Source organism: Dermacentor andersoni, chromosome 7, assembly GCF_023375885.2.
Source record: "Dermacentor andersoni chromosome 7, qqDerAnde1_hic_scaffold, whole genome shotgun sequence".
NCBI lineage: Eukaryota > Metazoa > Arthropoda > Arachnida > Ixodida > Ixodidae > Dermacentor > Dermacentor andersoni.
In genome coordinates, this window is record NC_092820.1 from 81,009,164 (window position 1) to 81,033,752 (window position 24,589).

Consider the following 24,589-nt stretch of genomic DNA (forward strand, 5'->3'; position numbering starts at 1 on the left):
TCGCAGAACTTCGCTGCCGAGGCGCTAGGCCACTTCGATATTTCAATCGTCACCACCGCCGGTTCTCAAGAAAGCACGGGTCACACAACGCAGATTCTGTACTACCAGAGCTCACCGAGGCCAAAGCCGCACTGCCGCACCGCCACTACTCACGGCTTTCCGCCAAGTTACACAGAACCTACAATCAACACACAAGCAACGCACGTACAATCACATGTGCAATGTTGAACAACGCGCGGTCCAGAGAACGATTATGCCGAGGACGAACACGCCACGGCGTCGTTCGGCGCCAGCATCGCGCCTTCTCAAAAATCCCTAAACGATGCTGTCCCTAGGCACCTAGGATCAGGTCACGTGAGGGATTTTTGTACGACAAATAGACGCACGCATCAAAACGCCCTTGAAACTTTGTGCTCGGATGGGGCTGCTTGGCGTGTTGTGACTCCTGGTGCATGGGCGCTGCCGCGAAATCCAGCTCGAGTTCGCAAGGTTCGCGCTGAAATGTCTTTCCGAGCGTGAAAAAGACATTCTAGAGAAAATTCAGAATGATTTCCGGCACCGGAGATTGCTTGGGTGGGCGGTGTATGGACAGCACGAAAAAATTTCGGGGGGGGGGGGGGGCTGAAGCCCCATAAGCCCCCCCCCCCTGGCTACGCCCCTGTCTGTATGTGAAAGTACTCAAACTTGCGTCGCCATGCAATGTGAGCCGTAGACCGTTGTGAGAGCTGTACAGCCACACTGGCAAAACACTATGCCCTGCGAATGAATACGGAACAAATGTATGCTAAAGAAAAATGGTCGTCATGCAATTTCATAGCAGCAGACCCTTGGAAAGCTGTACAGTAACACTGATATTGGCTACGTGGTGCAGATTCGTAGCGATTCTGAGGTGCTTGTGCGCAAGGGTAATTAATGAAGGAGTGCGTATTACTAATCCCGTCTGTTACGATAGCTCATATACGGGGAGCCCTATGTGGGCGAAACAAGGGCTCAGATCGCTACAACGCGTGCGAAATAGCTCTGAAGGCCTGCCAGTACACTTGTTCGGCGTCTCCGTGCTTGTACTGCGACAGGAGATGTGACGGCAGGTGCGCACGTATGTCACACTATATCTTCTGACAGTGGCCGCTTTCCACTCTTGGTATACTTCGCCGCAATACACTGCGCATGCTTGATTGCGCGACACTGGTGCTTTACGGCGAAGCTGACTTTAGGCAAACGGCATTGTGCAACGCTCGAGCTATCTTGTCCGTCACTGCGGATAGAAAACGCATACACATTCAAGCTATTTGAGCTGCATCGTTTTGTCGATGTTTATCCCTCTTTACTAAATGAAGAGGATAACGTACGCCTGTGTGGGTGATATAAAAGATTGATAGAAAGCCTGGTAACCTATGTGCAGTCAGTCAAAAAACACTATTTATGCAGGTGTCCATGCTCCTGTAAGAAAAAAAGAAAAAAAAAAGAAAATTCAATTAAGTGATGACCCTCTGGAGGCGGATCCGCACCTATGTAAGCACAGGCGGCTCATCAGTCGCAAAGTAGGAGCCGAAGAGAACTTTTTAATGCTAATCATACGACATTGATAGCGATTCATTTGTGGTCAACCAGTGACAAACGCATTGCACTAAACAGTGAGACTTCGCCTTAATCCGCAATGCTTATGTGTAGAACAGGAGAGCAAAAGGTGAAAACAATGTTTTCATACAAGGCAAGTCATCCATGTAGTGGAATTGCGTTTATCGTTGGTGTAATGTTGACGCATTTACTTTCTGAAGTCCAACTTTTACTGCAACTTAGTTTCCATTAGTGCAAGTGCTTCTATTGGAAACATCCAAACTATGACTTATCAAATCAGAATGCCGTATTGTAGTTTGAGAAATTTTCCTCCGGTCTTAAGTTTTTTATGAATCTGGAAGAGCTGGCTGATTGCACAACCCACGTAGCCAATATCAGTGTTACTGTACAGCTTTCCAAGGGTCTGCTGCTATGAAATTGCATGACGACCATTTTTCTTTAGCATACATTTGTTCCGTATTCATCCGCAGGACATAGTGTTTTGCCAGTGTGGCTGTACAGCTCTCACAACGGTCTACGGCTCACATTGCATGGCGACGCAAGTTTGAGTACTTTCACATACAGAGTACAAAATGTTTCATTCCTACGAATCTCCAACTAATGCATCGGCATGGCAGTTGAATTCATAAACTGTTTCCGTTCCCGCGATTCCCCTGAAGTGTGTGGTATGCTCAACGACACTATATAATGAACAATGCATCAGCACGACGTAATGTTTTGTCATTAAAGTCATCCGAGACAACGCCTCACGTCCAAACTTATCCCCCTGCGACTATCAGAATTTAATATGGTACCGCCGCAAAAAAACAAAAAAAGCAACAAACTCGCATCGGCACGGCAGTCGAATTCATAAACTGTTTCCGTTCCCGCGAATCTCCTGAAGTGTGCGGTATGCTGACCTTGCTCAACGACACTAATGAACAATGCATCGGCACGATGTAATGCTTTGCCACTAAAGTCATCCGAGAAGACACCTCACTTCCAAACGTATCCCGCTGCGACTATAAAAATTTATTATGCTACCGTCGCAACAAAATAGCAACAAACTCACCTTGGACAAGACTTCTTCGCCTTGCCGGCCACGCATTCTGTCGATTGCGTTGCCAGCTCGGCTAGTGACGAACGGAGCTAACAACTTTCTTCTCCGTAGTACCTAGGCGAAGAGAAATCTCGAGGACCGAAAGTCCCCACATTTCTCTCTCGCGACCACTGCTCCTCGCGCATGCACAGAAAGAGCGGAGAAATCCATTTATGATGTGCACGTCAGATCTCTGAGGGTAACAAAATCTAACCTCAAAGGCCATGTTTTTACTGACTATAAACAGTGAAAATGATTGCGTAACACACACATACGCACACAAAAACGTCATTGTCACCGCGGCAGACATGACGTTTCTGTGTGTTCGTGCGCGTGTTAGCGTGGTGATGCGTTAAAGAAGGCGCATTGTGGATTAAAGCCTCCGAGATTGCCAAACGCGCTCCACTGCTTCAGTGCTCCACAGCGATCTAATGCCCCAACCACTGGCACGCGCTGGAAAGCTTCGGCGCGCGCCGAAGGGTCAAATGCGTCAAAGCGTCGGTCGGGAACTCGCTGAAGCGGAACGTCGCGCAGCGATTATGTCTACTGCCGATGCTAGAAGTTTGCCGGCGCGCGGCGAAGCTGCGCCGGCGTGCACCAATGAGAGGCTGCGACGTCTCGCAGGCGTCAACCAATCGGAGGCTGCGGAGCCTCCGGCTGCTAGGGCTGTAATGGCCGACCGTGCGAAGGCGCCGGCACCGACGATCGTCCGAGTTTTTTGGACGCACGACGCGCGCGACAGTGTTCCTGAAAGACAGTGTTGTAATAGTAGGCCGACAACGACACGACCGACCGACCGACGACCGTGGGTTGTGGCAGTGCGACGTGGATCCGAAGCGACTTCGAACGACGCCGACTAATCCAACCTGCCCACTGGGTTCCGCCGGGCTCGGTACGATCGTCTGCTAAAACAGCCAACCGAATCACGATTGCCGCAACGTCTGTGCTTGTTGTATGTGCATATTGTTGTGCTCAAAACGAATGGAAACACGTTTACGAGCTCCGAAGTCTGGATAATCAACACTCGCCTACCGCCGATGTTGTTTACGTTACGCGTAGGCCTAGCGCGTCCATCGAGTTCGTAACTGGCGAGTGAACGAACTCACCTGAGAAACTCTGTCGAAGGAAATGAATTTTCAGATCCGTTTGGTGCTGCAGTGATTTAAAATATGGCACTCTTGACTTCGTGTGACCTGTGATGTGGTGAATGAACCGTGTGGAAGTTGGGTTGGTCAACCGCGGCGTGTTTCGTGTGGTGTCGGTTGACTCAAGTTTAACGGGCAAGCTCTGCGCTGTTTCCAGTGGTAAAGATAACTTTCGAAAGCGAAATACACTAGTAGCCGAACTATTGGAAGTACTTACATAATCAGCCGTGCCGCCTGTTTCAGCTGACACTGCGCTCTTCTATTCGGCATGTGAATCCAGTTCAGTACAAGTTCACTGTACTCATTCACTCACTTCTTTCTAGTGCGTCCGTCTTTTGGGCTAGTTGGACATAAATCGCTCGTGAAGCAATCAAGAACACTGACGCACTGAAGCATACGTGACAACGCAGTCATGTTTGAGTCAGTGTGTCGTTATAGTTGAGCACTGCAAAGAGAAATTATCTGTTTGCAACGTGTGCCCTGTGTGCAGTGCATAGCAGGACCTGCATCATGCAAGACCTATGCATGTAGCAGCGTATACCACGATTGCTTCGATGCCCGCTTCAGAAGCAGCACCTACTGAGTCAATGAAACTGTAATTGATTTTTTATCTGACTTTTTGCTTATGGAAAGTGTAGATGGTGTGAGTGCATTGTGGGGAACGTGAAAAGGTGTCATCAGTGTTTTGTGCAGTCAGTATGCTTAAACTGCTGGAATGCCTTCAGCCTCTACTAAAATGTTTCTTGTTGCGATACTATAAATTGTAGTCAGGACAAAGAACTACTCAAAACCAAGTTACTAATGCATCTGCGCAGAATGTGTTTGATTAACAAGTTAACGCTTCCACAACAACAATATGCCGATGCACAGCATACGTGCTTACAATAAATACATTCCGTAAGGGTGAACGACTGGGCCTACAATATCAAACTTTGTAGTAGCACCGTAAAAAGTGCTGCCATGCGTATCAGCTACAACGAAACTGCTGCACGTCCAACCTTCTTCCTTGGAGGCACTTCTATAAAGACTGTTCGGGCCCTTCCCATTCTGGGTGTAGCATTTAGCTGTTCTCTCAACTTTTCCGCATATGTCACCAGCACTGTATGTAAGCACCGGCCCTTTCTTGGGTTTGCGTCCCGTGTCTCCCTTCCCCGATGACCTAAGGTTTTCCGAGCACTCTACACTTCTATCATTCTGTCACGACTTGATTACTGCTCATCAGTATAGTTCCCGTACCAAACTCGCGACGCTAACAAGCTTAAGCTTGTTCAGCGCCGGACAATACGCACCCTTTACTCCCGTCTTTTTGGTTGTCACAAGCTCATGCCAGCCTTCGAGGATTGCCTCAAACCCCTCAAGTAGCACACCCTGCAATACCAACGCAACATTCCACTAGTCTATACTGCAGGGTGTTTGACGTCTCTCTGGACAGCACTAATCTTTCTTCAGTTCGTCTGAACAAGTGGTCAGCACAGCCTGAGCCCTCATCACGCCTCTATGGCCCGACACCACAACTCCATGATTATATCTGGCATGCAGAGCTTTCTCTCCACTGCCCTGGCGATTTGGATTCTCCTTCCTTGGAACCAGACTTCATTGGCACTCCTGTGTGTTGTGCACCTGTCGAATGTGTGCGTGTGTGCCGTGCTGTGTTATTGAGCAAGTGTGTGTGCACGTGGAGGGGAAGGAAGTGTCTTCTGCATCCTGCAAATTCCTGCTTTAGATGGCTGGTTATCAGATGCTCTAACATACAGGCATCAGCCTTCTTTTTAGTCTAGTGTGCCAAGTTACCACTAAGTATATTATTATTATTATTATTATTATTAGAATCATCACTTTGACCACATTGATTGTGTTGAAGCCAGCGTGACACATAATTCAAAATATTTCTGGAGCTTTGTGGGCTCTCTCCTCTAAAAGGAGTGCCAAAGATGTACGTCTTCTTCATGAACATAGTGGTGTTGTATCGAACACTGCTGATGCCTTTGCAGAACATTTCTGTTTGCTATATGGTGTGAAATATGCTTCAAGTAACCTTCCTTCTCAGTCTGGCGCAGTGTATGCTAACAGTCAATGAAAACCTCATTTCCAAGTATATGAAGTGCCTTAATCTATCCCTTTCTTGTGGTGTTGATGGTATTTCCTCCACAGAGCTTAACCCTTTGAGACGCTGTCTACACAATTGGGCACAGCAGGAGCGTGCATCAATAGCAAAAGCACTGATGAAAGTAATGGTATTTAAAATGTGTTTCATACATCTTGAAACACTTATTATTGGAACTGTGCTGCAATTTTGAATAATGTGCAGAATGTTTTAACAAAATGAGTGGGAAGGTAGACGGCTGGGTGTTGTTACTCTGTGTCAGTATGTTGTATGTAGCGGGTTCACTTCTTTCATTGTTTTTTACAATGTCGTGCACCAGGCATAATTGTCAAGTGGCTGGATAAGTGCTTTTCAAGCTTTTCAAAACACGAAATAGTACATGTTTTCATATTTTGTGTTCCTGTAGTGAGTTTTCGCATGGAGTCGAAATTTTGTAAACTTGACAAAACTCGCTAAACAATTGAAAATTCTTAATATTTGCTGCAGCTGTACACTTTCTACGATTCTGAGGATGCAAGAGATGTGGTGGAAGCAACTTTTCAATCAACGGGATAAAGTAGTGTCTGAAAGGGTTAAGACGTATGGAAGCATACTTGTTCCTCGTTCTCACAAGCATCTTCAATAGTTCCCTGAAGTCTAGTACCTTTTCTAGCACTCGGAAGGTAGTATGAACATTGCCCATGCACAAATCAGGTGCTAGATGTGCAGTTACTAACTGCCGACCTATATCTATCCTCTTCAGTGCGTCAGGTGTTCGAATCGATATGGGATTCCTCGCTTTCTGTTAGTGCTAAGAGCATTTTAATAAATGAACAGCATGACTTTGTGTGCCGACATTTCAGACTTTCAGATTATTTCAGACTGTCAACAGTGTTCACCACTGCATCGACTTCCAAAAAGACATTTTTTCACTCTCAAACTGGTGCAGAAGCAATAAGTACTCTTAAATGCTTACAACACTATGGCATTAAGTTATATGCACAAAACGCACCATGTGAAATTTTGATACACCCTACGTGATGCTCCACTCCTTAGGGTCGATGAAATGAAAGATCTTGGTGTGTAATTCGACAAAATGCTAAGCTTCTCTTCACATAGATAATTACACAAGATGCCCTTCACGCTCTTGGAATTGCATGCCGTATATTGCATGATTTCCACTCACCTGTTGTGTTTCTGAAATTCTGCTGTGTGCCTCCAACTACTAGAGTTTGCCTCTGTAGGAGGGGGGTGCAATGAGCAAATCTAATTCTGACCTCATTGAACGCATCCAGAATAAATTGATATCTATTTTAAAGCACCACTTTTGCCATTATGGCGACCACAGTTGAGCCTTCTCAAATATACTTCAACTCGCACCTCTAGATTCAAGTCTTAATTAATCGCACCTTTTGTTCCTGTATAAGGTGGTCCATGACATTATACATTCCTTAAAGCTTCTTGATTATATGCATTTGTTTGTGCCGCAACAGTATAACAGGTAGCATTCCACATTCGTTGCCTGGGTTTGTTACAAGATGGTGCTAATAAGACTCGACTCCAAAACATACTTCAGAGTTCATTTCCTGTGTATTGTGTATCTGTAGATAATCACATAGGATTAACTCCCTTTTACTTTTCCGCATTTCCGTTTTTCCCTATCTGTTTCTCTATCTTCCATTTTTTTGTCTACTGCATTCATGTTTTCTCTACATTTTGTCTCACATAGTGCTCGTTAAGAGCACCAGTACAAAAGCTCTCTAGCTGTTCCTGGGCATTACAATAAAAATTTGAATGATTGATTATTATCGTAGTATAAAACTGTGCTTTTTAAGTATGTGCTAGTATACTATTTTAGTGCAGTAGCTTTCGTGCAATTAAAAAAAGGGCATGAATTAAGAAGAGAGTGAGAAACGTAAGCGGCACAGCACTGTTTCCTCATTTCGCAGAAGACCTGGTAACAGCCGCAGTTGCATAGAGAGATCGAGGGAATGCAATCGATGTTGAGTGAATTCACGTGTGTGCCACTTTTCCAATGTCAAAAGAGTGCGCTAGCTTGCCTAAGTGTTGGGCTGCGTCGGTCCGCGATAAAGGTATAGAAACAAGGGTTGCTCCTTCGTGGGCTTTCCTAGCAGCTTCGTCAGGGAGGTCATTACCGGAGATACCGCAATGTCCAGGCAGCCACTGAAACACGACGTCATGTCCTTTCTTGATCACGTGATGGTGCATTTCTCGTATCTTCGACACGAGTTGTTCACATGACCCGCGACGAAGAGATGACAGAAGACATTGTAAGGCCGCCTTTGAATCGCAGAATATTGCCCACCGATTAGCCGGTTGGTTATTAATATAATCAACGGCACCTCGGAGGGCAACAAGCTCCAAACTGGTCGATGTTGTCAAGTGAGAAATCTTGTATTGGATGCTTAGTGATCATGATGGTATAACCACTGCGCTGGTGGAGCTGGTCTGAGTGGAAGAACCATCCGTATATATGTGGACTCGATCAAAGTAGAAAGTGTGCAAATAATCCAGAGCTGCTTGCTTCAAGGCCAAGGTAGGCAGGACGGTCTTCTTTCTTATCCCTGGAACCGTAAGACGCACTTGAGGTTGCTTTAAACACCACAAAGCTGAGGTTGAACGTGCTGAGGGTGTGAAGCCCGATGGTAAGGAGGCACAATGGATGCTGACCTTGTTGGAGAAGGACGCCTGTGGTCGTCGTTCTGGCATGAATTAAGAAAGTGCAATAATATGCTATGTGCCTGATCATATGCATTGTGCTATTAATTTCTTCTGAGTTTTAATAATGGCTGGCTACTGTATGCAGTGTTGTGCAAAAAAATAGTATGCCACAGCAATTATTGCGTGCCTCGCAGAACAAATTGAATATATCTTTCTCAGTCAAAACATCATAGCAGGCTGAAAACAATAAACTGCAATTTTTCTTTTTGTGTTGACGAAGTGTATAAATTGTGAAAATAACCTGTTTATATATTTCTTATACTATGCAAATGAGCTGCTCCCATACATTCGAATAAGTGCTTCAATAGTACGACTTGGCAAAGGGCAACGAAAGACTCCTATTAAAACCCTCTAATTCTCAAGCTTTTATTATCTGACGGTATGTCATATCATTAATGTAAAGAAAGGCAAACTTGATATGTGGAAACCAGTTACAATGGAACATGGCCCTTACACTGTGAAAATGTTTTGTAGCAACACACTCAATGTGAAGGCCTCTGGATGCGGTGTTGATGCATCAAAACAACCTAGAATAATAGAGGTGCTCCATGGGCTAGATTTGGCAGAATCAAGAATTGGGGGGAGACAAGATACGAATTACATACATTTTAGCTATTCTAGTTTGTTTTTTCTGTGAGTGCTACAGGTGTTTCAATTCGTTTGTGCTGATTTTCTCAGAACCCACTTTTTCACGGTTCTTTCATGTACCAAGAAGCATAATTATATTGACACGGATGCTTTATCTGTGTCCGGTTACCGTATTTCACCGGCTAAAAGATGTTAAACGTTATCGCTCGCTGCACGATGCGCCTGAACGTATCGGAAGTTTCGCGAATGTTATCGATGGTTCTGTCTGTTGTCGACGAACCTTGCTAATCTGATTGCATACGCGACACGAATTGTGTTATAGTTTCTGGAAGGCGCGCGGGCACCAGCGAATAGGCTGTAACTTTCGACGACTGCCGTAAGCAAACCGACGCGCTTGACCCGCAGATGAGATTTTCTACGATTGCCGACATTGCTCGCCGCTATCGTTGCGATTGAGCCGGCACTATTTATTTACCGTCACTACTACGTGGCAATATTTCCAACACAGATTTTTTTCAGTTATACATTGCACGCCTAATTCTTACATAGTTGGCTGTGCAATAAGCTACCAAAAAATGAAATGGTGCAACAGTTTTTGATATATGGCATCGTCGTGCAGGCGTTTGCAAAGCGATCTTGCAGGCAGACGACGCGCGAGCGCTGATGTCGACATGTTGTACACTATTGTTACTTCAAAAATAAAAAACTGTTGCGGCAGGCGTATATTCATTATTCAAACGTGTTTTTTATATCTAAAAGCACATACAGATCACTAACTTATTGTTTCAAGCTTAGTTTACAGCAGGCTGTTTTAGGCCGGACTTTCACGGATGAAGACAGTGTCATAATATATGGTACGCGGGAGTGGAAAGCTTAAACATAGGAAGGCAGTGCGCCGTGCGGGGGCGAAGAGGACACCGGCTCTTTGCAAATACCCGCGAGAGAACCATCATCATCATCATCGACGCCGATTTGGGAGCGTCGACAGTGGCGCCTCGAAAAGCGTGGCGCGAGAGAGTGTGGCCCGTGGCCCGTGGCGTGAGCAGTGCGCGAGGTTCGGCGGTCGACGAAAAACAGCTTCCTCGCTGGGCGTCTGGCCCATAGGAGCTATCGCCGACCGTGCCAATACGCCACACCTGAAGCAACACTGTCGCCCGCTGGGAGGTTACCTCGCCCCGCTCTTCCGCTGGGCACTGGTCCAGGAGGGCTGGCGGTCCGGAACCGGGGCGCTCGAGCGTTCTGGTGAGCGGCCACAGGGCTACCCCGCCAGCTGTGGACGCGACCTGGTGACTGCGGCCGGCTACCTGAGCCCCGCGAGGCGGTCCGACCGGGCCGTCCAACCCGGCTGTCCGACCCAGCCGACCGTCCCGGCCGTGCGACCCAGCTGTCCGACCCGCCGGCCGACACTGTTGTCCGACCCCACTGGCCGGCATCGGTTCAACGAGGTCTCGGACACGGCGACACACGCTTCCGCCGGAACTGTAGGCTAATCATAATCCACCGATCCATAGATATCGTGCATGTCGCCTATGAGGCATTTTGGGACATTGTCACGTGTGTGTGCCGTTATCTGTGTCGTGTTCGTCAATACAAGTCTGATGTGTGTTTTTGCTTTCGCGTGCTGCTTCTCCCTTTTTCTGGAGTGATCCGGCCCCAATAACATCACAGACAGAATAGTCCAGCAACAGTGCGCCGCAGCCGAGGAGCGAGCTTCGGCGCGCGTCGGAGCTTGTCTCCAGTGGTTGCGCGCCCTTTCCCTCCAGCCGAAGCGAAGCGACGCATTCGCTTGCCAGCGCGCGCCGAAGCTTTCGGCGCGTGCCAGTGGTTGGGGCATAACATCTAGCGTCGCGCGTGGACATGGCGCGGACTGCGGAGTCTAACGTCTCGGAGGCAACCGAATAGTATCACATCTACGCCTCTATGTGGCAGCACTTACACGACGCCTGAAAAGCGGGAACATTCAAAGTGAAGGACAAAATGACAATAACGTCCCATGAACAGATTAGTCATCCTTACGTTCATCGCACACTGCAAATAGGGGTTCTCACATTTTACGTTCTCTAGTGCCGGCTGATTTAAAATTAATAAGATTCTTTTTGGTGCCAGGGCATGGGCCATTTTTTTAATGTATGAAACGGCAGATAGCCTGGTGAGATCGCCCTTTAGCAGTCATATTCTCAGGATACTTCTAGCTAGCTTGCATCAGCTTACATAACTGCAGCTATATTCAAGAAACATAGAATCATGCTTGATCTTTTTAGCCGCAATTTCTTTCACTATATATATATATATATATATATATATATATATATATATATATATATATATATATATATATATATATATATATATATATATATATATTGAAGCCACTTGCCATTAGGTTGTCGGGCACCTTCCTTTTGAAGTTTCATCGGCGCAAGTCAAGTCTGGCTCCCTCCCCACAGTGCCCATTTTGTAGAGATGATGTAGAGATTTTTTTTTCCCGTTGCCGTTTCGGATCTATAAGGAAAGCAAACATTTTACAAGTAAAATTTACAAAGGAAATTGAGGGAATTTTTGAATTCATGACATCCTTTCTCTGGGAGCTTCCTCTTCCGGACTCTGTTACAGGGCTGCTTGTTGAGTCGTTTAATAATTTCTACTTGTTTCAGGGAAGTTTCTGTTCGTTAAGTTTTTAGTACTTGCTGTTATTTTTCATTCTTTGAATTATTCCTCACACGTTTCTATTGTTTTCTTGATGCCTTCTGCTTCCATCCAAATCTTGGCCAATCCATCTTTGTGGGTATGAGTCGTTTGCAGAGAGATAACAAACAAATTAGCAAGCAAGCAAGTAAGCAAGCCAGAAAGAAAGAAAACAATCAGACAAGCAAATTCTTAACAGAGTGGAATAAGATGTATACTCGTCAAAATATTTTAAATGTTTGCCATCGCTTTAATGCAATATACATAGACGTATATTGAAGAAGTTGTAGCTTCCGAGTCGCTCGTGACAAGCCTATATCATGAGAATTTTTTTATGTACGGTTTTCTTCTGATTACTTTTCTCCCACACACACAAATTTTACTTTTTAAGCTCCAACGTTCAAATTGTTAACTGCCTTGTTTTTATAGACCTAATTTAACCATCCGATTCATGGCCCACGATCCATGGCTCCAATGTGGGTATGCACCACAGCCACTCAGGAGAACAACAACAACAGCAGCAGCAGCAGCAGCAGCAGCAGCAACAACAACAACAACAACAGCTGGAGTTCGCGAAAAGAATCGGAGACTACGCTTCGCTTAGTGTTCTGTGTCACGAAAACTTAGCATTTCATTCTCGTGATATGAAAAATTGCCACTGTTGAGTTTTTAAACGTCACAGCACGTAGACCCACGAAGGTGATGGGCACCAAGAAAGGAAAATAAGAAACAGAAGAAGAAGGAGAAGAACAAAGCATTACATCCGAACATAAATATTTGCAAAACCTGAAGTAACGAAAACTTTCTCTACTATTTTCAAATACACCCATGCGTCCTATTGGTATCGTTGTGTAGAGGAAAGAAGCCACCGTCGGGGATGTCTCGCGTCTACAGATGGCGCGCTTGTAGCGCCACGCGTGACGCAATCGGAGCTAAATTTAATCTCTCGCTCGACCTTCGGAGAGGCATATAACTCATCAGTACGTTTGTCGATTCGAGCGCTTGAGAGAGCGATTACTCAGTCATACTAGGCATAATTCGTCAAACTCAAACCAGTGCTAACCAGAAGTTTATCAGGCCTGACAGGTACGCATTTCTTTCATTTTTTTTTTTCAGAAATGTAACGCTTGCTTGGTTGTATGGCGCCGCCGTATTCGACACGCAGGGTCGCGAAATGGCACGGAAAGAGTCTGACAGCAAGACGGAGTGATATCCAACCGATTGGCCACGGTGGAACGTGTCCGTGTCCATAAGGAGCGCAAGTGCAGGAGACCCATCCGTCTGTGAGCGCAGTGGGCTCGATCGGTGCAGATTAGTCTCGGGAGCCACCAGTAGGGGGGGGGGGGGGGGAGGTCACTTCCTTACCCTAGTGCCCAAACACCCTCTGGTCAAGCAAACAGGCCCACAACGAATAGGGAGCGAGCACGATTGCACGACTAAACCGTGAAGCCCCAAATGTAACATAAGTTAGGCATGTGAGCTTTCAAATTCGTCAGTTATACGTAACTAGTGTGCTTGGTTATGTCCTTTCCGAACCCTGGTGCCCGTACGCTCTCTGTCGCGCGCACAAGACGGTTCCCGTATCCCACTGGGGCTGCATCCCCGATACAGACTACCCGAATTTTTTTTATCTTCTATGATACAGAAACCAGCGTTCATATATTCAAAACGGAACAGTTTTTTTTTTTTCACATGTAGGTGAGGAGCGCGACGACGGGACGTGGGAAGACCGACAGGACAATCTGCTCACTAAACACCATTCGTTTTGTTGCCCGATAGACCAACCTATATACATGATGTACGTCATCATCAGCCTATATTATGTCCACTGCAGGACGAAAGGCTCTCCCTGCGATCTCCGATTACCCCTGTCCTGCGCCCACCGATTCCAACTAGCGCCTGCGAATTTCTCAACTTCATCACCCCACCTAGTCTTCTGCAGTCCTCCACTGCGCTTCCCTTCTCTTGGCACCCATTCTGCAAACCTAATGGACCACCGGTTATCTAACCTACGCATTCGATGGCCTGCCCAGCTGTATTTTTTTCTCTTGACGTCAATCAAATCAGAATATTGGTTATCCCCGTTTGCACTCTGATCCATACCGCTCTCTTCCGGTCTCGTTACCTTACGCCCAACATTGTTCCTTCGCTCTTTGCGCGGTCCTTAACTTGTTCTCGAGCTTCTTTCACAATCTCAAAGTTTCTGCCCCATATGTTAATAGCGGTGGAATGGACTAATTTTACACCTTTCTTCCGAATGATAGCGGTAAGCTTCCAGTCAGGTTCTGACAATGTCTGCCGTATGAGCTCCAACCCATTTTTATACCTTTGTAAATTTCCTTCTCATGATCAGGGTCCCCTGTGAGTAATTAACCTAGGTAAACGTACTCTACAAACTCTAGAGGCTGACTGGCGATCCTGAAAGCTTGTTCACTTGCCCGGCTATTGATCATTATCTTTGTCTTCTGTATATTAATCAACCCCATTCTTACACTCTCTTTGTTAAGATCCTCAATCATTTGTTTTAACTCATCCCCAGTGTTGCTGAGCAGGACAACGTCATCTGCAAATCGAAGGTTGCTGAGATATTAACCGTTGATCCTCACTCCTAAGCCTTCCCACTTTAATAGATTGATTACTTCTTCCAAGCACGCAGTGAATAGCATTGGAGAGATCGTGCCTCCTTGTCTGACCCCTTTCTTTATAGGTATCCACCTACTTTTCTTGTAGAGAATTAAGGTAGCTGTGGAACCTCTGTAGATATTTCCCGGGCTATATGCGTAAGGGTCCTGTACTCCTTAAATACGTAATGCCTCTATGACTGCTGGTATCTCTACTGAAGCAAATGCCCTTTCGCAATCTACGAAAGCCATATAAAGAGGCTGATTGTACTCTGAAAATTTTTCGATTGCCTGATTGATGACAAGGATGTGATCCATTGTAGAGTATCCCTTCCTGGAGCCAGCCTGTTCCCTTGGTTGACTCAAATCTAGTGTTGCTTTTATTCTATTTGAGATTATCTTGGTGAATATATGGTATAATACTAGAAGTAAGCTAATGTGCCTATAATGTTTCAATTCTTTAACATCTCCCTTTCTGTGGATTACTATAATGTTCGCATTCTTCCAGTTCTATGGGACCCTTGCAGTCGATAGACAGCTCGTATAAAGGGCCGCCAGTTTTTCAATCATTATGTCTCCTCCATCTTTGGTTAACTTGACTGTTATTCCATCTTTTCCTGTCGCTTTTCCCCATTTCATGTCTTGCAAGGCCCTTCTAAATTAATCGCTAACTAGGAACCTCCGTAACCTGTTCATTAGTACTTCGAATGGAAGTAACGTGGCTGCCATGGGTACTGTACAGGTCAGTATAGAATTATTCCGCTGCTTTTACTATATCTTCCGGATTGCTGAAGATATTACCTTGCTTATCTTTCAGCGCATACATCTTAGTTTGTCCTATGCCAAGTTTCCTTCTCAAAGATGTCATGCTGCGTCCATTTTTTACTGCTTCCTCCGTCTTTCTGACGTTATAATTTCGAATATCCCTTAATTTTTCCTTGTTGATCAGTTATTACAGTTCCACCAATTCTATCTGATTTCTTGAATTGGATAATTTCATTCTTCGTCGTTTCTTTATTAGGTCCTTTGTTACTTGGGAGAGCTTGCCAACTGTTCGCATTGGTGCCTTACCTCCCACTGCTGACCTCCAACTGCTTCTGCAGCCAGCCTAGTTACGGTTTCATTCATTACCTCTATGTCATCTTCATCTCTCTGTTACAAGGCTGCATGTTTGTTTGAAAGTACCAGCCCGAATTGGTCTGCTTCTACCCTTACTGCGTTTAGGTTGGCCTGTTTCTTTTTGACCAATGTTAATATTTCTCTCTCTACATTGAGGTGATTTCTAGACCCCACTAACGTTCGATCATTGCACGTTACCCTGCCTAATACTTTTACATCCTGCACTATGTTGGGATCGGCAGAAAGTATGAATCAATTTCATTTCTCGTTTTACCATTACGGCTTTTCCAGGTCCACTTTTTGTTCCCACGCTTCCTGAAGAAGGTGTTCATTATTCGCAGCTTATTTCTTTCCGCGAATTCTACCAACGTCTCTCCTCGAGTGTTCCTAGAATCGACGCCGTAGCTGCCAATTGCTTGTTCACCAGCCTGCCTTTTTCCCCACTTTTGAATAGAAGTCGCCCATTACTACAGTATCCTGAGTCCGCACTTTTCTCATCGCTAATTCACCATCTTCATGAAACTGATCTATTTCACCATTATCATGACTGGAGGTTGGAGCGTAGGCTTGTACTACCTTGATTCTGTACCTCTAATTAATTTTTATTACGGCTGCTGCTACCCTCTCGTTAGTGCTGTAGAATTCGTCAATGTTGCGCGCTATGTCCTTATGGATTAGGAATCCTACTCCGTACTGCTTCTTATTTGGAAGTCCTCTAGAGCAGAGGACGTGGCCATTTGTCAGCACTCTATAAGCCTCACTATTCTAACCTCACTAAGGCCGATTATATCCCAAACAATGCCTGATAGTTCCTCAAATAGTCCTGCTAAGCTAGCTTCACTCGAGAGGGTTCGGGTGTTAAACGTTGCAAGGGTCAGTTTCCATTGGCGGCCTGTCCGGACCCAGAGATTCTTAGCACCCTCTGCTGCGTTACAGGTCTGACGCCGCCTTGTTCAGGTGCTCCGCAGCTGCTGGGTACTGAGGGTCATTGGTTGATCGAATGAGTCATTCGGAAGAGAATGGCCGAATACTGACTGCACACGGAGGCCGATCCCTGATCTGGTGAAGGAGGGCATTTTGGTGAAGCTTAGTGGGTCTTCCTAATTTAGTGGTGCCTGGATTGGTATAGCTCCACTGGCTCTCGGCATTTTTGCCGGTGTCAGGCGCCACTCCAAGCCTGGACATGTAATGTACATGTAAGAAAAAGAGCACGCCCGCATGGACGATGCCACCCTCCCTTCACCTAGTGTAGTTGTTGTTCTTACTGCTCTGCGCAATGGCCACCAGTATTATGATATGTACCATTCGGACCATATGCGTACCAACTCGACAGTCTTTTCCTGCGCATTAGAGCGGTAACAGATTAGGATTCCAACAATCAAACGAAATTTTGCTCAATTTGCACCAACTCAAGAGCTATGTGGTGAGAACATAGACAAACAGGGACAGAGCCAACACATTGCTGGAATCTTAAATAACGCGAAGTTGTTTTTTTTTTCATTCAGCGAGGTAGCAGCAAGTATAATACAGCTGCAACTGTGAGCTCTCTTTTTGACACGAACGAAAGCGACGTGTGATGCTTGTCGAGGGAAGACTGTTGAGGAGAGGTGTACGCAAAGATGAATCCCAACCGACACGTACACTTAAGCGTTCTATATAAACTCCGAGTCGCAGTGGCGCGTATACCTCTTCTGAAGGACCTGAATACCCAGTGGCACATATCCAGTGGTCCAAGTTGTCTATTAGGGCTCACACCCAGTAACACAAGTTGTCTTCTCCGAAATACAGCAGTCTGAGCAGCAAGTAGACAATTCGGCCACATACTCAGTGGCACATTACTTGTGGCTCAAAGTTGCGTATTCGCCAATACAGCGGCAGCGGCAAAGAAAGCTTCACTTTGATATCAGCTGCCGGCAGTCGCTTAGTTGTTGCGGAGAACTAAGGTACTGCTGTGTAAGGGACCTCAAGCTGGTACAGAACGACCATGTATGTACCAGCTTGTATGCACGTACCAGTGCCGCGGAACCGACAGGCACGGGCGTGTGCCTGTCGGTTCTTGGGGCCTTGCAATACTCACGGTACGTGTGTATTGGTCCGCCGCGCAATGACATGCGACAACCTTGCAATCAAGCACTGCGCTCGGGTACAACGGCGAAATAAACACACGGACGTTCAACTCGCGTGGCGAGTGCTTGACTTCACGTGGCCTCTCACGTGATGCGTGTTATAGCGTAAACAATAAAAAAACGGCTAATCGGTGGCCTGCTTCCACGAGCGACAGACAGGTGGCGTGAAGGCGGGCGGTAGCGATCCATCAATCAACGCGAGCCCAACCCCGTTCTCCCCGACACCGCGACTCAGAATCGCAGCACCGAACAGTGCTACTCGATTAGAGTGTTGTTGTGACGCGTAAGCCGCGCAGCTCAACACAATCTTGGGTCCTGCTTCAGCGTCTCGTCGTCTCAATACATATACGCCCGACCCGCCCTGGTGGCTGAGTGGCGACGGCGTCCTGCTATTCACTACGAGGTAGTGTGTTCGAATCCTGGCCCGCATTTCCACGGAGGCGGAGCGCTCCGCCGGAACCGTCATAGCTGCAGTGTGCTAAACAAAATAAATAAATAAATAAATAAATAAATAAATAAATAAATAAATAAATAAAAACAAATAAATAAATCCAACCGTCCACGCTACGTACGTCTGGACGTACATTTGTCGTTTAATGTATGTTTGGAAACGGGTGCCAGAATTCTTAATAAACAGGCCGGTGGGTGGGTCTATCGCAATTACAGAGTGAGTGCCAAGGTAAGAGAAGCGCAGTCGAGAAGTGCAGAGAACTATCGCTTGTGTTACTCATTTACGCTAAATGAGTAACACAAGCGATGTCTGTGGTTCATAATTGGCTTATGTGATGATCGCAACATTTACGCAATATGTATAATTCTGTTCTGTACTTGCAGTGCGTTACATGTGCTGTGTGTTTCGGCTGTACAAAATATCTGACTATATATGCGTATGTGGACTGAACTAATGCACAGAACTTTGCGACTGATGTACTGTTGGACTGTATATTTTTTATTCATCCAGTGTTCTACTGAGTGCCATATTTCGTGTCGCTATTCTCCCTTTTTACGCAAATTTGTTTCCTTTGCCAAGTGACAAGGAGTAGCCGGTGCCACCATAAAGGCGCCAACCTCTCCTAATATTCACTTCAATAAAAAAAAAAAAAACTAGGCGTGCAACAGTTCGCTGCAAAAATAGTGACTGGCAAATTCTATTTACGGAGTGAGGAATGTGGAATGAATATGGAATAAGCATATTAAGCAATGGAATGTATCTGTGTGTCCAAGTTCGCGGACCGCTGCTGCAACTGGCCGCACGAGTTACCCACACTTCGAGATGTACGGCTTTTCTCGAGGATACGGTAATTTGCTCATCCGCCAACGTTGCATCGCTAACCTCCAGAGAAAGTGCTTCAGACCCGGAACGTCGAGTGAGTACCGCTCGTTAAACAATGACAAAGGGAACAGTGCCGCTTCCTGTCATAGTACGTTTCGCGCACAGTATCTACGCACATCTACCCTCAACTGGCACGAAACCTTACGTCCTCGCCATCGCCAACGCGTCAATGAGTGAATGGGCGCACACTTGAGTGTATGCGCACCATATAAGCACAATAAATGACGGAATCCAGCGATAACGCACGATTGATACAAAATGGTGCAAGGTACAAAACAGCTACGTTTCAAGCCTTACGCGCAGCAAGAACAAATCTATCGGAAGTGAGCACACACGTGAGTGATTAGGCAGATAATAATCGGATAGTGACCGCACCGAGGAAGTCAGAAATGTGAGAAGCCGCTGCTTCAAAATATTTGCTGAATAAAGAACGAAGAGCAAAACTCACTAATCTTGATTCAATTCAAGAGCTAAATGTTCGCATAGCTTGAAATAGATATTTGGCCTCGCTGTAGAACAAACATGATATACGCTGCTCGCGCCGTTTGGATATAGCTTAATCAGCTCCGAAAGCGCTTTTGCATGTTATCTGAAGCTCTGGCCAGAGCTTCGTTTTGTCCACCCAGTCACCGTCTATGATGTCTCCCGAAAAAAGAGGTCTGCTAAGCCGCACCGGCGTCATACAAACCCATTTTAAACATGGAGGCAACGGAGGCAGTTGACGCAAGCAATGGCCGCGCCACCGCGTGATCAAACATGGCAGCGTCCACGGGATCACCGTATTTAAAAGGGTCAATAGGTGAAATCACAAAATCAAGAAGGGGGTCGACCGATGAAGTAGCACACTTTGGTATACAGGCTACATGAACAGGGATAAAGTGCCTCAGAAATGCTGGCCAACGTATCGATAGGTGTATCCTATCTTTGTCAAATGGTGGTTCAACGCTGGGTTAAGTTTTCTGGTTTGCCGTCAGAAACGGGTATATACTTAGTACAAGAGAGGTAAATTACCCGCTCATTTTGCTCTGCTCACGGAAATGAAAAGTAATTTTAAACAGATGAAGGACTTGACAAAGAAGACTTACTTTTCAGACCTTGGGCAAGAATTAGCAGCGGACCCGCAATAGTTCTGGAAGTAACTTCGCAGAAATGGCAGAGATGATAGCACCATCACTGCCTTACAAGACAATGAAACCATTATTCAGAATGATGAATCCAAAGTTGATTGTTTTGCTCATTACTTTTCGTCCGTGTTTGCCCCTACTAACACACAAGATATTGAAGTTTTGCATCCGATTCAAGTAGATCGCATTACCGCGGTGTCACTTTCGATAACGGGTGTTCGTTGGTTGGCTAATGATATAAAAGAGAGCAAAGCCAGCGGTCCTCATGATATCCCGGCTACAATTCCCAAGCACTGTTCAGGGATGTTAAGTTTGTATCTTTCTCAGTTATTTCAATATTCTTTAAACCATGCTGCTTTGCCCCGTGACTGGAAGTTGGCAAATGTAGTGCCTGTACATGACAGTGGGCCACACAACAACGTTCAGAACTACAGACCAGTGTCGTTAACAAGTATCCCGTGCAAAATAATGGAGCGTGTAATTCTTCTTCTGTAATGTCGCATATTGAAAAGCATAATCTTCTAACTGACAGATAGCACGGATTTCGTCGCGGACTTTCTATTCACACATGATTTAGCTCTCGCTATTGATAGGCGGCTAGTTGTTGAAATGTGTTTTCTTATATTTTCGTATAGCGTTTGATGTTGTTGCGCATGGCTGACTTATATCAAAACTGAGAGCTTATAATCTTGAGAAAAATGTGCTCAAGTGGATTGCTGAATACCTCTCTTTCCGGCAGCAGCCTGTTGTTCTGAACGTTTTTTCTTCGGTAAACGCCCCAGTCACTTCCGGGGGGCTCCAGAGATCAGTACTAGGGTCACGCTTATTCCTACTGTTCATTAATGACATTACGGATAACATCACTTCATCGTTTGTAATGTTTGCCGAAGACTGTATCTTATACAGAGTGACTACGCAGCTTTGCAGAATGAGTTGAACATTGTGGCAACATGGTGTGCACGTTGGAAAATGTCGCTGAATCTGAGCAAATGTATGAACGTCACCTTCAAAGGGAGCGCTCCCACCAACGGCGCAAGTATCTAATCCACGAGGCTAGTTTAGTTACTGCAAAGGAATTCAAACATTTAGGTGTTTTCTTTTTTTCACCTCGGATTTCCCATGGACTAGGCACATAAATGATCTAACGAATAAGGCGACGTCCGCGCTCAGTTTTTTTTAGGCGGAATTTCGGTCTTCTACCCAAAGGTCTGAAGCAACAATTGTGTTTCACACACGTACGATCAACGCTAGAACACGCATGTGTATGTTGGGACCCTTACACGCCGGAATGAATTAACAAACTTAAAAGAATGCAAAACAGGGCAGCCAGATTTGCCCTTGGAAACTATGACAGAAAATTCATAATGACAGATGCTAAACATACTGTTCAATGGTCGGACCTAAAGACTCGCAGGAGAAACCTGCGTTTGAAATTCTCTTATAGCATATATCATTCCAATACTGGTATTCGTCGAGGGAATTCAATACATGAAACCAGCTTCGTATGTATCCCAAAGAAAGGATCACCCTTTGAAAGTCAAGGAACTTGCTTTTAAATGTGACGTTTTGCGGTATTCCTTATTTTTTTGTCCAGACAGCACGCGCCTGGAATTTTCTTCCGCCTGACGTTGTACTAATTACATCTGTTAATGCTTTTTACCACTCCTTGAATGTATAAATACCCTTCTATAAACTTTCGTATTTCGAATGAAATCCCCCTGCTGTAATGCCTTATTGGAGATGCAGGTACTGAATAAATAACAAAGAAATGACATTCAACAAAAACAGGTCCACCTAGTGAAACGTTAGTCCGACCTGAGTTTGAGTTAGAGTTCATTCGCAAGCCACGTACCGTCTATGACCTCCACCAAATTACGATCGTTGTCTCAAGGTTAATGATGTTCCCCGAAACCGCCCACTTACGCTACGAGCGGGTTCCCTTTGTCTTCCCACGACAACTCGAGGTAACGCAATTATAAACGTGTTAATCTGTAAACAGGGAGTGATTCGTTACTACACGCTCAAGGTGTTTTTCACTTTCCTAATCTCAATAAGCGACAAAAGGTAGGAACGGAGCGGTACGGCCAGAGGAACGTTGGACGTACCAAATTCTAAAAAAAGGAACAAGAAAGAAAGAAGGAAAGGAAGAAAGAAAGAAAGAAAGGTCGAGATCACATGGTCAACAAAGCACGAGATATAACAATATATGACACACGTTTATGAATACATGTCTATAGATAAAAAAGTCTATGCGCAAGCCCACACATACGGCAAACAAGCCGACAACACTCTGCCGTAAACTACACGCGTCTCCTCAGGTATCTATATAACGGGCTCGCGAAAACGCCTTAGCTCTTTCGAGTCCTTTAATTTTCTTGCGTGGCAAATTAGACGGTTCGCGACCCGTTTAACACCGCCCTCCAATCGCGTACGTCTGGCTTCGAAGGCCAAGGGCAGTCGACGTAGTTACTACAACACCTGTCTGCGGGGTCCACTCGAGATCGCTATGACCGATTGGTGCGGCCTGCAGCGGCAGTGCTGAACACTTTATGCCGGCCTATCATTATTACTTTCGGAAAGACGTGCTCTAAGGTTCCCATCCTTAGGACAAGCTCTACATACCTACTCCTCGCTAATTTGCTCGTCGCTAGACGAAGCCATTCCGAGAACGATGACAGTGAAATTCCTGAAATAGGGAATCTGTCTGAACAGTGAAAAAAAAAAAGACATGATTATATATTATACGTTAAATTTTCAAGGGCCTTTTGTTGTCTGATTTTCTCATCGTCTTTTTTTCTTTTTTTTTTTTTCAACGCGAACCATCGGCGAGGCCCGACGACACAGTAAAATAATAGATCGCGTTGCAGACACTCGTTTCTAAGTAATCAACAGCACGAATAGTTGCAGCGGATTAATTACGAATTTCCATTGCTAGCAGAAAAGCAAGGCATACCAAAGTAATGTATCACGTATGTATTGACGTGTGGTTATGTTTTCGTGAGCTATTTTACGCTATTATTCTACAAAAATTTAGTTACACATTTTATTGCTTCATTGTTCGTATTGTTTTCATGTCAAAACCGGCTTAAGCTTGCTTGACAAGTGTCTTTTTTCTTTCTTCTTTCGCCTGCCTTTTTTATCCGCGCTGCACGGGCTGATATCGTACGAAATAGTTATTGCGCTGTCCAGGAAGAATCAATTGGCCATATTTTGTGCGCCTGCCCGCAGCACAGTCCACAGAGGGCATGCCTTAGCCACGAACTTGACCGACTGGACGACCAAGCGCTATCCGAAAAAAGAATTCTACAACATCGAAAGGACCTACCTTCACAGAAGAAGGCCGTGCAAGCGCTTTTGCGCTTCTTGCGATCTACCGGCCTGTGTGAACGACTTTAACTGGAACACCTTTTGTGTGTGTGTCTCCATGTGTGCGCGTTCCCTTCTTTTAAATTTTTTTTTCGTTTTCCTCTCTGTCATCTTTCTAACCCATATCCCCCATCCCCAGTGTAGGGTAGCAAACCGGAGACTCATATCTGGTTAACCTCCCTGCCTTTCCTCTTCATTCTCTCTCTCTCTTGCGGTGTCAGACGCGGACGCAGAAAGGGGCTAAAAGACGCACCGAAGTGCTTTGGACAACTTGCCCAAAGCGCCACTGGCTATTGCGCATGGGTGGGTGTCTGAGCGCGTTTGTTCGTCTGTGGTGTCTTTTATGTTATTGATTCCTTCGCACTTATCTCTTCTTCTTCTCTTTTTTTCTTTCTTCTTTTTTTCGGCACTGACACGTTATTGAGCTGAGTACAATCGCAAAAAAAAAAGAAAAAGCTGTCGAACGTGTGGTTTTGTTATTGTCTGTTTTTTTTTTTTAAGTGTTCATTTGACTGTCCACACACGCTTGCGAAAACTGCTGTTTTGCCGGAATTCTCTCGTATCATCTCGTATTACCATTCTTTGCTCACACAACAATTTTTAGTATAATGCTAATTTAACCCAAATAGAGCATTTATCCTATGAAGCATTAAATCGACAGCTGCGTTCACAAATATCCATGCAACGTATAATATGTTTTACGATATTTCGCTCGGTGCTGCAGACTCCCGTGTGCTGGTGGGGCCAAAAAAGTGTTTACTTTCACGGAATGCCTGCGTCGCTTAATGTTGTGGGCTTTGCGTTTGATAAACACTATATATGTGTAGGCTGTCACTGTTCTATCAGAAATGTACTCGAGCAAAGCTTATCCTTTGTTTGCAGCAAAAAAAAAAAAAACACACAAGGGGAGGCACAACTCCCTTATGGAAAATCGACACCGTCTACTGCTACATCGCAGTGTGACAGTAATCTCACATTGAATTTTGTGTGTGCATTGTGAT